Source organism: Rutidosis leptorrhynchoides, chromosome 1 (assembly GCF_046630445.1).
Source record: "Rutidosis leptorrhynchoides isolate AG116_Rl617_1_P2 chromosome 1, CSIRO_AGI_Rlap_v1, whole genome shotgun sequence".
Taxonomy (NCBI): domain Eukaryota; kingdom Viridiplantae; phylum Streptophyta; class Magnoliopsida; order Asterales; family Asteraceae; genus Rutidosis; species Rutidosis leptorrhynchoides.
In genome coordinates this window covers 520,411,438-520,424,684 of record NC_092333.1, presented here as the reverse complement: position 1 = coordinate 520,424,684, position 13,247 = coordinate 520,411,438, and the positions used below count along the sequence as shown (strand labels likewise).

At 35.6% G+C, this 13,247-nt stretch overlaps 1 pseudogene; it reads left to right on the top strand.

Annotated features, from left to right (window-relative positions):
• Positions 1–7,699: 7,699 nt before the first annotated feature.
• On the top strand, positions 7,700–7,813 carry LOC139887054 (small nucleolar RNA R71; annotated as a pseudogene).
• The last annotated feature ends 5,434 nt before the right edge of the window (positions 7,814–13,247 follow it).

The window sequence follows — 13,247 nt, the reverse complement described above, 5'->3', positions numbered from 1 at the left end:
CAATTTATCCGCTTTCTATCTCCTTTCATGTATTATTAGGCCTCTATATCACAATCTTTACCAATAAAAATCCTCATAACCGAGAACTAGTCCTTAATACCAACAAATCATTATTTCTTTTCCAGAAAATTTCTCGTTATACCATATTCTCTTAATTTTCGTCAATTTACATAGATTTTACTTCCTTACGTGCTTTTCGTGTCGACATCTCATGCCATCAACATTGATTATTCGCATCATCATCTCGAATCGTGTTTAGTATTAAACAAATAAAAAGACTTTGTCCCCTTTTTTTTTTTTTGCTCACCATTATTTCCATGTCGTAAGCTTTCCGTATAATTGCACAATACATTCCATAAGTACCATTCTCTTCTTAATTAAATTATATCCTTCACCAATTTTACACTTGTAAAAATTCATCTTTCAAGTCTCTTCATAAAAATCACACATTATATGACTCATTTGCTTAAATATAAAAAACTTCTAGAATCTCTTAATCTCTATTCGCGAACCTATACTAGAGTCCGCATTTGCTCCCGATATATCACTTTTATATAAACTTACATTCCTTCGAATCTTCCTAGGTTCTTTCTTTGTAAAATATTTCTACTAAAGTCTAAAGAGTTACCATTATTTCAACCTTCATCTAACTCCATAAAGTTAACGATCATATTATCACCATGATCAATCTTCCATTCTTATGATCCCTTCGGTCATGTATCTTCACTTATCCCTTTTTCCTCTTAACCACATTAACTAGAATCGGGGAATCTGACATGCCTCATGTAAAACCCAATAAATTCTTTTGCTTATAAAATTTACCTAATTACTTGAACAAGCCTTCAATATCATTTAGTATGATTATAGATCAATCATACACTATCTTCATTTTCATCATCAGTCTCTACATCATATTCTCTGGCTAATGAATAGTCGAATCTACTTCTTTTTCAATACATAACCAGAACGTGTCACAAGACTCATTGCTACAACGCAAATGTAGCCCTAAATACATATCTCATCATCTTTACGGGTAAGGAACCTTACTCTTTAAATTATTTTCATGCGACTTTTCATAAATGCCTCCTTCCATTCTCAAAATTCAATGTCATAATATAAAAATCTTCTTATTTCTCACATCCCTTTCGTGTCTTTACTCATTTCCATCATTAGGTACAGATAATACACATTTGTATATACACTTAATCTTCATTTTAAACATCATATATCATGCACATCTTACTACTTAATCATAACCAAGTCTTAAGTACCATGATAGCTGGATTGCTCATTCTCATGCAAAATTTTACTCTCCATGCTTAATTAGTTTTCTTAACTATCTATTAAGTCTTCCATCATACTACAATCATTTGGTGTACCAAATCTCTTCCTTTTTAAAATAAGAAGAAATATTCGTTTTCAGGCTTCTTACATTCTATCTTGTTCTTCTTGCATTTGTGTAGTCTTAAAGCTATGAAGATCCAAGTATTTACAAGACCTTACAACCGGTTCAATCTTATCTATCACATCTTCCTCTCCTTCCAGGACCAAAGAGATCTCTTGCTCAAGACATTTCAGCCTCAAAAGTAAGTAGTTTGGTCCTCTTAACATTCTTGCATTTGCTTAAGGGAAACTCTTTCTTTTCCTTTAGTCCCTTCACTTAAAGGTTCATTGCTACACATTTCCGTCACAACACACTAACCCCACTCCAAGAGAACAAAATAATCATTTACTCACTATAGTCACAACTATATAGTTTCGTTGCCTCTCCAATTAATGGTTCAGGCCTATACGCGTTCATGTAGGAAGTCACACAAAACATGTGCAGGTGTAAAGGAAGGTACCTACCACACATCGCGTGACTCCTTTACCCTTCTTCTATTCTAGATCGGGTTCGGGTCCCAGCCCAACCCGGACTGAGTTCATATTCCCTTCATACTTCCTTTTCTTTTCATGACCTCTTAATATTCTAAACGATCAGGGATGCTAAACTCCACCCCTAAATTTCATTCTTTTCACACTTCAGTATTACTTGAACCGCTTTCACGCTTTTCTCGTTTCCGTTACATCGTCTTTAGTCATCACAACTTAAGGGTACATTCATTATACTTTTGACAACTACTTACATAACCGTTTCTATTCATGTGTTTGTTCATCTTAAACTTGCAACTTACATCATCCTATATAGAACTCATGGTCACAAAAACCCAAGAGCACTCTTAGCATTAGCATAATCATAACCTGTCAACCCTTAAGTTTCTTTCTTGTATCGAATCCGGTCATAACACACCATATTCACAACTTACTAGGGATGACCTATGATTGTGCCTAAGCTAAACACAATTCCATAGACATAAGGTCTAAACTCATCAAGATTAACATGGACGTAAGTTCAGACTCACTAACATTACCATGGACGCAAGTCCAAGCTCATTAACTCTACCATGGATGCAAGTCCAAGCTCATTAACTTTACCATGGATGCAAGTCCAAGTCATTAACTTTACCATGGATCCAAGCTTACCACTATCGACATGGACACAAGTCCAAGCTTATCATCATCAACAGGGACGCAAGTCCAAGCTAATCCTCATTAACATAGACACAAGTCCAAGCTCATCATCATTGACATGGACACAAGTCCAAGCTCATCATCATTGACATGGACACAAGTCCAAGCTCATCATCTTTGACATGGACATAAGTCCAAGCTCATCATCTTTGACATGGATCCAAGCTTCATTACTTAGTGGGTTTGATCATCACCCTCTTGCACGGATGCAATCCGGGTGTACCAAACCACTCTCGTACATCACATCACAGGTGCATAGTTTTCTCGAAAATACAAACAAACTCAAGTATAACATATTCATTCTTACCATTCCTTTCTTCTAAGTTCTAGCATCCTATACAATCCTAAAGAACATGGCATAATACTTTAAACATTACCTATCATGCAAGTCACAAACCGCTTATTAAAACTTAGTGTTGGTTTAAGCCTAGATAACCCTACGGGGATTATCCAAGTCCCTTAAACCATAGCTCTGATACTAACTTGTAACGCCCTTAAACGATAGATTTTTTTTTTTTAGTAACCGCCCAGACCAAGTTATATGCCGCGGCGCGGCAACCCTTGGTCGCGGCGCGGTATTTCAAAGAAATCCAGACCCGTTTAGCAACCCTCCTGAAATCAAAACACTTTATATATCGCGGCGCGGCAAATGATATCGCGGCGCGACATTACACTTTCGCTGGTATGAAACTGCAACTTGTTTTTAAAAAAAACCAAAATTTCACCATTTCACTCCCACAACATATCGTTTTCAATCAACAAAGTACATAAACAAACTTAACTTTTAACACTTCCATTCATCATTAAGAAACACAAATATCGCTTGATCGCGCATGACCTGTTGCCCAATTTAAACGTGTCTCTTTTGACCCAAAATACCGAAATTAGCACTTAGTTCCAAAACACAACTTAAACATCTTTTATCTTATTACACATTTGACCCTTGGCGTTAATAAGCGGTTATCATAAAGCTAGATTCAATTAAGAGACTTGCATACCACTTGCTAAGTGCCGAATGCTCCTCTAAAACCTTGTCGTCCCAAACCTTCTCGACGCATAAGAACCTAACAAACATTAATAACATAACGGGGTGAGCAAAACGCTTAGTGAGTTAATGGTAAGTACATATATTAAACTTAAAACATAAACACGATCATAACGTAACCATAACCTTCCAACCCGAAGGTTGATTTCGTGATTCGGACTTGATCATCTTGCCTCCTAAACATACGCCAAATCTTAACACATAACATGTACATAATTCAAGCTTAAAACATTATCATATATGTAAATTCAAACTAACACATTACATGGACATCGTCCAAGCTTACACTTAATCATGGATATAAATCCAAGCTTACTCTTAACATGGACCTCGTCCAAGCTTACACTTAACATGGATATAAATCCAAGCTCATCACGTGATATGGACATAGACAAAAAGTCTAAGCTTTACACCTTGACATAGACACAAAGTCTAAGCTTTTCGCCTTATCATAGACATGAAGTCTAAGCTTTTCACCTTGACATAGACGTAAAGTCTAAGCTTTTATCTAGTAAACTTAATCGACACCCTCTTGCACGGATGCAATCCGGGAACATTAAGTCACCCTTATCATCATATCTCGTATTCAAATACAACCATAAGTACACCTTCATAGTTAAACTCAAAAACATAGAATAATTCATAAACATCTCTTTTACATAGCTTGCGATCATGGATTCCATGATCACCCTTGACCCGCCCATATTACAACCATATAACTCACCTTGATTTAGAGCACTCCCTTGATTGGTTGAAGTTCCGTTGCTTTGACTAGCACCTATATAAGAGCTAATCTCATTATTTACACAATTGAGCTAACATAAAGCATTCAAACAAATTAACCTCATAAGCATGAACTTTCACTTTCATTTATTTAACACTTGAGGTTTAATCTTGCTTAACCCACTTTTATCACTTCACATGAACATTTACAATATTCAACATTCTTAAATTTCATTAAACTTAGTTTTACATTTCCATTTCAACAAATAGTGCCATACTTACAACTTTTTCAATATACAATTTCTCAAGTTCAATTAAGACATGTTCTCAAATCATCAACCTCCTTCTTAATTTAGAGGTGAACCTTAAACATTGACATTTCTTGGAAACACCTTTTTGACTTTCACTTCTTAGCAACAAACACTAACTAGCAATTTCATCATCTCAAAATAAATCTTTTCACACAATTTCATCAAAATTACATATTTACTTTCATTGAGACATTTCATCAAACACCTTATGTGCACTAAATGATTTTAACCATTAACAACATTAGACTCATCATCATTTCCATCACACTTGTTCTTTTAACAAATTCATACATAAACACACACCATAACATTATATACTTTCATTTTATGCTAGCATTTAAGCACAAACTTGATTTAAATCAAAACCCCATTTACTTATCTTTCAAAAATCAACTTTTATAAACCCACTAAACTCAAATCCGAATTTGGCTAGGCCATAACACATTTAGACTTCATGAATGGTAGTAAGACATCATCTAAACACAAACATTCACTAATTTCAAACATATAATGCTTACCTCAAAGTTCTTCTCAAGACTTCTAATTGAAGTAGAAGAAAATGATGATAATACTAATTTTATTGCTTCCACTAAGATTAGCACACCTTTAATTTCTTAATTCCAAGCTTGCATGTAGGGAATCACTAGAATTGGAAGTTCTTGATTTTCAATTGCAAAACCCGTTCTTCTTTTTGCTCTCTTGAAATCTCAGACAACTCTAAAATGAGCTTCAAGCTCTCAATCACATACTTACACTATAACTATTAGCAATAGACAACTTAAGTCCCTCCCCACCATTTCATAGTTTAGGTAGTCCTTCACACTAACTAACCACCTCATTTCATACTTTGCATGATTAGTCCCTTTCCAATATTTAACTAACAAATTCTTGAATTGTCTATATTATTTTGCTAGTTAAATACTTAAACATAACGAATCATTAATAAATTCTCATAAAATATTATCTTAAAATTTTGGGATGTTACACCCCAACAAAGGTGGATACTGTCATCACGGTTTCTTTAATCGGTAATGAATAAGTGGTGCTAATAGACGAACTCAACTTGGTTTCAAGAACTTGACTCAGATTTTTCAATTCTCGCTCAAGATTTTGTATCAACTCTTGTTGACTCATCAAAATTTCTGTATTAGTTCTTATTTGAGATTCCATGAATTCACTTGTCATACCCTCTTCACTAGATTTTCTTGCCTCCTCTTTCTCTTTCACGTCCGGTGCATACTTTTGAACCTGTTCATGGTTAGTATCCAACAAAAAACAATCCTGGACATCCGGTGTATATAATGAATTAAAAATATTAATCCGTGATCTCTTATTACCAAAATAAATGTCCATAACCCCGGTTCTACAATTGATAAGAGCATCAATTGTGGTCAAAAATGGACGGTCAAGAATGATCGTCGGTTGGGTCTCCCTAAAAGTGGCCTCCGTGTCCATAACTATAAAATCTACCGGGTAATAAAAGTCTTCAACTTTCACAATCACATTTTCCAACATACCCCTTGGAGTTCTCATTGACTGATCCGCAAGTTGGACGAGAATATCAGTGTGTTTTAAAGTTCCCAACTCGTATCGGTCAACAAGGTTCAATGGAAGTATGTTAATACTAGCCCCCAAATCTAACAAAGCCTTTTTAATATTAACATTACCAACTGTAACGGAAATTAAAGGTGTTCCTGGGTCCTTAAACTTAAGTGGAAGTGAACCCGAAATTACAGCACTCACTTTTTCAGTTAATTTTACCTTTTTGGGCAACGATGCGTTGAGTTTACGCTTTTGAACACACAAATCTTTTAAAAACTTAGCATATGCTGGAATTTGTTTGATTGCATTAATAAGTGGAATATTTATTTTTACTTGTTTAAATGTCTCCCACATATCATCTGCTTTCGGTCTCTTTTTCCCATAAGGGAATTGGTTCGGGGACTCCAAAGCCTTGGGAAATGGAACGGTTTTAGTTTCCATGCCCGGTCCCCCAATTTCGTTAAAGATGGGTTCTTTATTTTCCACCCCTTCCCATGGTCATTATTTTTCACTTACCTCATCCTCCTCATCAAGAGCGATAGGAGACTTACTTGCATCGCTTTGAACTACCTCTTTCTCACCAACCTTGTTGTCATACTTCTTTTCACTACGCAAGGTGCCTACCATGTTTACACTATATCCTTTTCCCGAGTCTTTATGATTTGGATTTAACACCGTATAACTCGGAATGGTACCCGGCTCCCGATCCCCCTTACTTTCCGCCACATTACCAATCTCCTTGGCCAATGCACAAATTGACTTGTTTTGCACTTCCACTATTTTACGCATTTCGGAGATAAACGCGTCCATCTTGGCGTCCGAGCTAGATGGTTGATTGGGTGGCGCATTGTTTTGATTTTGATTTTGGCTTTGATTTTGGTAATTATTTTGGTTTTGGTTTCGGTTATTGGGATAAGGGTTTTGGTAATTTCTTTGGTAGTTCCCTTGATTTTGGAAGTTGTTTTGAGGTCTTGGTTGGGTTCCTTGATTGTTAGCATTTAAAGCGTTGTTATTGCTCCAACTAAAGTTTGGATGATTTCTCCATCCCGGATTATACGTGTTGGAGTATGGATCAAATCTCCTTCCCTGAACCTCGTTAACCTGTTCTTCCATTATCTGTTGATTCACTGGTGGAATCTCATTCCTACACCCGTGTGCGAAATGAGAAAGATCTCCACATATCTCACAAACTTCCTGAACCTGCGAAACATTACAAGCAAGACCCTGGTTTGGGTTGTTAAATATAAGCATTTTCAAATCATCTATCTCTTGTTCTAAGTTCCTAGATGAACCACCCGAGTCGGAAACATGATTCACTCGGGAAGTACTAGATTGTTTCCGATTGACTGAAGCTTGGGTTTTCGAACCCTTGCTTAATTGCTCAAAGAAGGTCCACTCGTCATCACTAGATCGAGTTAAAAACGCCCCACCACTAGCCGCCAAAAGAAATTGCCTATTTTGGGAATCCAAACTATCATAGAAAACTTTAACCAATTCCCACTTTGGTATCTCATGGTGTGGGCATGCTCTAAGTAACTCCTTCAAACGCTCGTACGTTTCATGAAATAATTCACCCGGTAATTGTTTAAAAGATTTTATTTGCGTACGCATGTCTGAAGTTTTACTTATGGGATAAAACTCCTCTAAAAATTGTTTTTTCATCACCGCCCAAGTATTAATACTCCGGGCGGGTAAAGAGAGAAACCATCGTTTTGCCTTATCTTTAAGTGAATAAGGAAATAATCGCAGACGTACCTCATCATCAGTGAAACCGTTTACCTGATTAGTAGCACATATCTCATTAAACTCAGTGATGTGTTCATATGGTTCCTCGTTAGCCATACCTCGGTAGGTTGGCAAGATCGAAATGAGTTAAGGTCGGACCTCAAATCGTCGATTGTTTCCTCCTGCCGGTGCAGGATAAACAATGGGTGAGTGATCCTCAAAATCACCCGGTTGGTAGTAAGTATCTACTCCTCTCTGTCGTTCGGCCATCTCGTCTCGTTGATCAAAAACTTCCTCTTCAGTATCGGAATCTGATTTAGGAGAGTTTGGTGGAACAATCGGATGTGACTCTAACTGTGGTTGAGTGGATGCTGAAGCCACTATCGAGCCCTTTAAAATTCTTGTAGCTTTTCGATTAGCTTTTGCGAATTTCTCGATTTCCGGGTCTAAAGGCTTAAGATTTTGATCTCCCAAACTCCAAGTTTGCATACACTAACCTGCACTTCAACAAAAACAAGAACACCGAGCGTAAAATTGACAAAAACAAAATAAACAAAACACTATTTTTGAATTTTTATTGGTTTTATAATATTTATGGTTTTTCTAATTTAACACGAAAGCAATAAAATAAGAGCTTGCAATCAAACGCACACTTCCCCGGCAGCGGCGCCAAAATTTGATCGGTGTCGAAGGGCCGGTCAAAAATAGCCTAATTACTCTACTTTAGATAGGGTAAGCAGGATTCGTTCCACGGGAAGCTATGGTTAACTAGCAAGCAATTTCAGGATTTGTTTGTTTGTGATTAACTAAAATTAACTAAAGTAAAGACTAGATTAACAATTACTAAGCAAGTGTAAACTTTGAGTATTTAAGAGCATAAACAATGAGCTAATTAAAAAGATTGTAATCAATTGGATGGAAGTCTTTATTCCTTGACAATCCCAATTACGCATGCATTAGTTCAACAAATCCTTATGCTATCAAATTATCAACTAAATCTCATAGACAAGACTTCTTTAGTTTTCCAATTTATGATTATCTTGTGCACAAGCAATGCTACCTACACATGTTGTCTTTATCCCTATACTAAATTGTAACTAGGTTGGATTAAGCACAAGATATTAAATATCAATCACTTGTCTTGCAACAGTCACTAACTTTCAAACTTGCATTAAATGATAATTCAAAAGATTCAATGAAATTATAAACCAAAAGACATAAGGATTACAAATTCAAGAATCACATAAGTAAATGAAAAACTAAACATACAATAATTGTTCATGCAAGGAATAAAGTGGAAGAAACTAGCCAAGCATGTTGGTGATGATGATCATGGTTGCTTCTTGAAGTTGCATGATGAACACTCCTTGAAACCTAGCTTGAATCTTGATTTGATGATTGATGGTGTGTTTTTGTGTGTTTGATGCTCTAAAAACTGATGAAAAAAGTTATTAATTCGTAGCCTAGGGTTTTCATTATATAGGGGTGAAGTAGGGTAACCCCCAAGCATTAAATCCCTCAAATTCGGCCTCAAATTTTATCCAAAAATAGCTCCAGCCGCAAATTATGCTCACCGGGCGCCAAGGTTTAAAAAAACGGAAACGTGCCTCGAGGCGTTTCTCTTCTGTGAGGCGAGGCGTACGCCTCGAGGCGAACCGAGGCGTACGTTCGAGGCGGAGTTAAAAAATACATAAAAAAAATTAACAGGGGCTGTTAATGTCATTTAATTAAAGGTTTAAGAGTTCATATCTAGTTTGTTCTTGGTATTGAAGTTTGGTAGAAGTTGAGGGGCTATTATTGTTATTTGATAAAAGAAAAAAATAAATAAATACAAGGTACTTAAAATATCTACCAGACAACACTAATCTAGAAAGATTACTTGTTTCCTTCTTTTCTCTTTCTTTATTATTATACATATCATCATCATCACTATCATTATTATGATGATCTAAAAAGATCATTCTCCTTCTTTTCTCTTCCATTGATCGAGTACCAGACAAGTACCTCAAAGAATTCATTAAACTATGTCTGATTTTGGGATGCTTCAATAACCCATGCCTAACGAAATATTCTTCCAAGAACAAAAGCCCCAACTCCGGTCACCGGATTTTACAGGTTTCAATTTTTTTTTCTTCCTATCTTATCTTCTATTTGATTTTCGTGTTCTCCTTCCTCATCTTTACTCGATTCCGGCAACATCTAAGTTTTCCAACACCGTTAAATGTTGTTTGACCGCCGTTGACCGGCTGTGAACATGAGGCGTACGTTTTTCACTTACCTGTGAGGCGTACCAAAATCGAACCGCCTCTCCCATTTGAGGCGTACGTTTTAATTGGCCTTTGAGGCGGACGTTTCAAAACGGAATATTCGAAAATAGCATTGAGGCGCGCCTCAAGGCGTACGAGGCGACCGTTTTTTTAAACCATGCCGGGCGCAAATTACGCCCGGGCGCCAAATCCAGGCGCCTCCTTATGCCCATATTCCACCTGAGACAATTTGTGACCCAGGCCAGGCGCCTACATGCGCCCACCAGCCGCCTCCTTGCGGGTGGGTTCCAGTTTTCGAATTTTTTCCTTGTTTTAACCCCCTTTTACGCGTTTCGTCTTGACTTGTTGCCCATCATGAAAACCTTATAAAACAACTTTTTAAACTTCAAATGCACGCGTAAAATCCATCTCTTAATATCAAATACAATCGGTATTTATGAACCGATCAAAAGTCAATAATATTCGCTATGTACACGTACGTTAACTTAAAAGGTTATTATTAGAAAATTTTAAAATAATATGCGATTATAAAAGTAAAAGAGTTAAAACTACAAATTAAATAACATGTAACACCCTAAAAATTATAAAAAATTATAAAAAATTTGAAGAAAACCAAGGTAAACGTTGTACGTAAAAAAAAATAATAATAAATAAATAAATAAATCACGTAGTAGACACGTGAGATCCAAAAATATGAATAAAACCTCACCCCACTCATTATTTAAAAATAATAGTAATAAAATTATAAAACTACCTCTAGCGCTACAGTACCAAATGACCAAAAAATTATCTTTTTCACACAAAACGACACTCACAGCTTTTGCTAGTAAACGTAAAAGGTGAGTATTTTTAGGGAAAATTAAAATAGTGTGGGTCTGTAAAGTAGTAACTATGTTGAAGGTGAAACAGCACAAATTGTCACCTTCGTTGAAGGTAAATTTGGGATGGAGAAGTAATGGAGGTAAAGTGGAAAGGGAATGATCTGGAATGAAGGTCGGTGGGTATGTGTAATTTTTAGGGAATATGCAGTGTAAACACCCAGCATGAAACGACATCCAAATTCAACAACGGTTGAAAACCGCCCAAAGTCGACAAAAGAGCTACGCTGACATTAAAAGAAAAGATATAGAATTTGAAATTGGAGAGATGGTCATGCTTAAAGTTGCACCTTGGAAAGGCGTTGTTCGATTTGGTAAACGAGGGAAATTAAATCCAAGGTATATTGGACCATTCAAGATTATTGATCGTGTCGGACCAGTAGCTTACCGACTTGAGTTACCTCAACAACTCGCGGCTGTACATAACACTTTCCACGTCTCGAATTTGAAGAAATGTTTTGCTAAAGAAGATCTCACTATTCCGTTAGATGAAATCCAAATCAACGAAAAACTTCAATTCTTCGAAGAACCCGTCGAAATAATGGATCGTGAGGTTAAAAGACTTAAGCAAAACAAGATACCAATTGTTAAGGTTCGATGGAATGCTCGTAGAGGACCCGAGTTCACCTGGGAGCGTGAAGATCAGATGAAGAAGAAATACCCGCATCTATTTCCAGAAGATTCGTCAACACCTTCAACAGCTTAAAATTTCGGGACGAAATTTATTTAACGGGTAGATACTGTAGTGACCCGAACTTTTCCATGTTTATATATAGTAATTGAGATTGATATTTACATGATTAAATGTTTCCAACATGTTAAGCAATCAAACTTGTTAAGACTTGATTAATTGAAATATGTTTCATATAGACAATTGACCACCCAAGTTGACCGGTGATTCACGAACGTTAAAACTTGTAAAAACTATATGATGACATATATATGGATATATATATATAGTTAACATGATACTATGATAAGTAAACATATCATTAAGTATATTAACAATGAACTACATATGTAAAAACAAGACTACTAACTTAATGATTTTTAAACGAGACATATATGTAACGGTTATCGTTGTAAAGACATTTAATGTATATATATCATATTAAGAGATATTCATACATGATAATATCATGATAATATAATAATTTAAAATCTCATTTGATATTATAAATATTGGGTTAACAACATTTAACAAGATCGTTAACCTAAAGGTTTCAAAACAACACTTACATGTAACGACTAACGATGACTTAACGACTCAGTTAAAATGTATATACATGTAGTGTTTTAATATGTATTTATACACTTTTGAAAGACTTCAATACACTTATCAAAATACTTCTACTTAACAAAAATGCTTACAATTACATCCTCGTTCAGTTTCATCAACAATTCTACTCGTATGCACCCGTATTCGTACTCGTACAATACACAGCTTTTAGATGTATGTACTATTGGTATATACACTCCAATGATCAGCTCTTAGCAGCCCATGTGAGTCACCTAACACATGTGGGAACCATCATTTGGCAACTAGCATGAAATATCTCATAAAATTACAAAAATATGAGTAATCATTCATGACTTATTTACATGAAAACAAAATTACATATCCTTTATATCTAATCCATACACCAACGACCAAAACACCTACAAACACTTTCATTCTTCAATTTTCTTCATCTAATTGATCTCTCTCAAGTTCTATCTTCAAGTTCTAAGTGTTCTTCATATATTTTACAAGTTCTAGTTACATAAAATCAAGAATACTTTCAAGTTTGCTAGCTCACTTCCAATCTTGTAAGGTGATCATCCAACCTCAAGAAATCTTTGTTTCTTACAGTAGGTTATCATTCTAATACAAGGTAATAATCATATTCAAACTTTGGTTCAATTTCTATAACTATAACAATCTTATTTCAAGTGATGATCTTACTTGAACTTGTTTTCGTGTCATGATTCTGCTTCAACAACTTCGAGCCATCCAAGGATCCGTTGAAGCTAGATCCATTTTTCTCTTTTCCAGTAGGTTTATCCAAGGAACTTAAGGTAGTAATGATGTTCATAACATCATTCGATTCATACATATAAAGCTATCTTATTCGAAGGTTTAAACTTGTAATCACTAGAACATAGTTTAGTTAATTCTAAACTTGTTCGCAAACAAAAAGTTAAT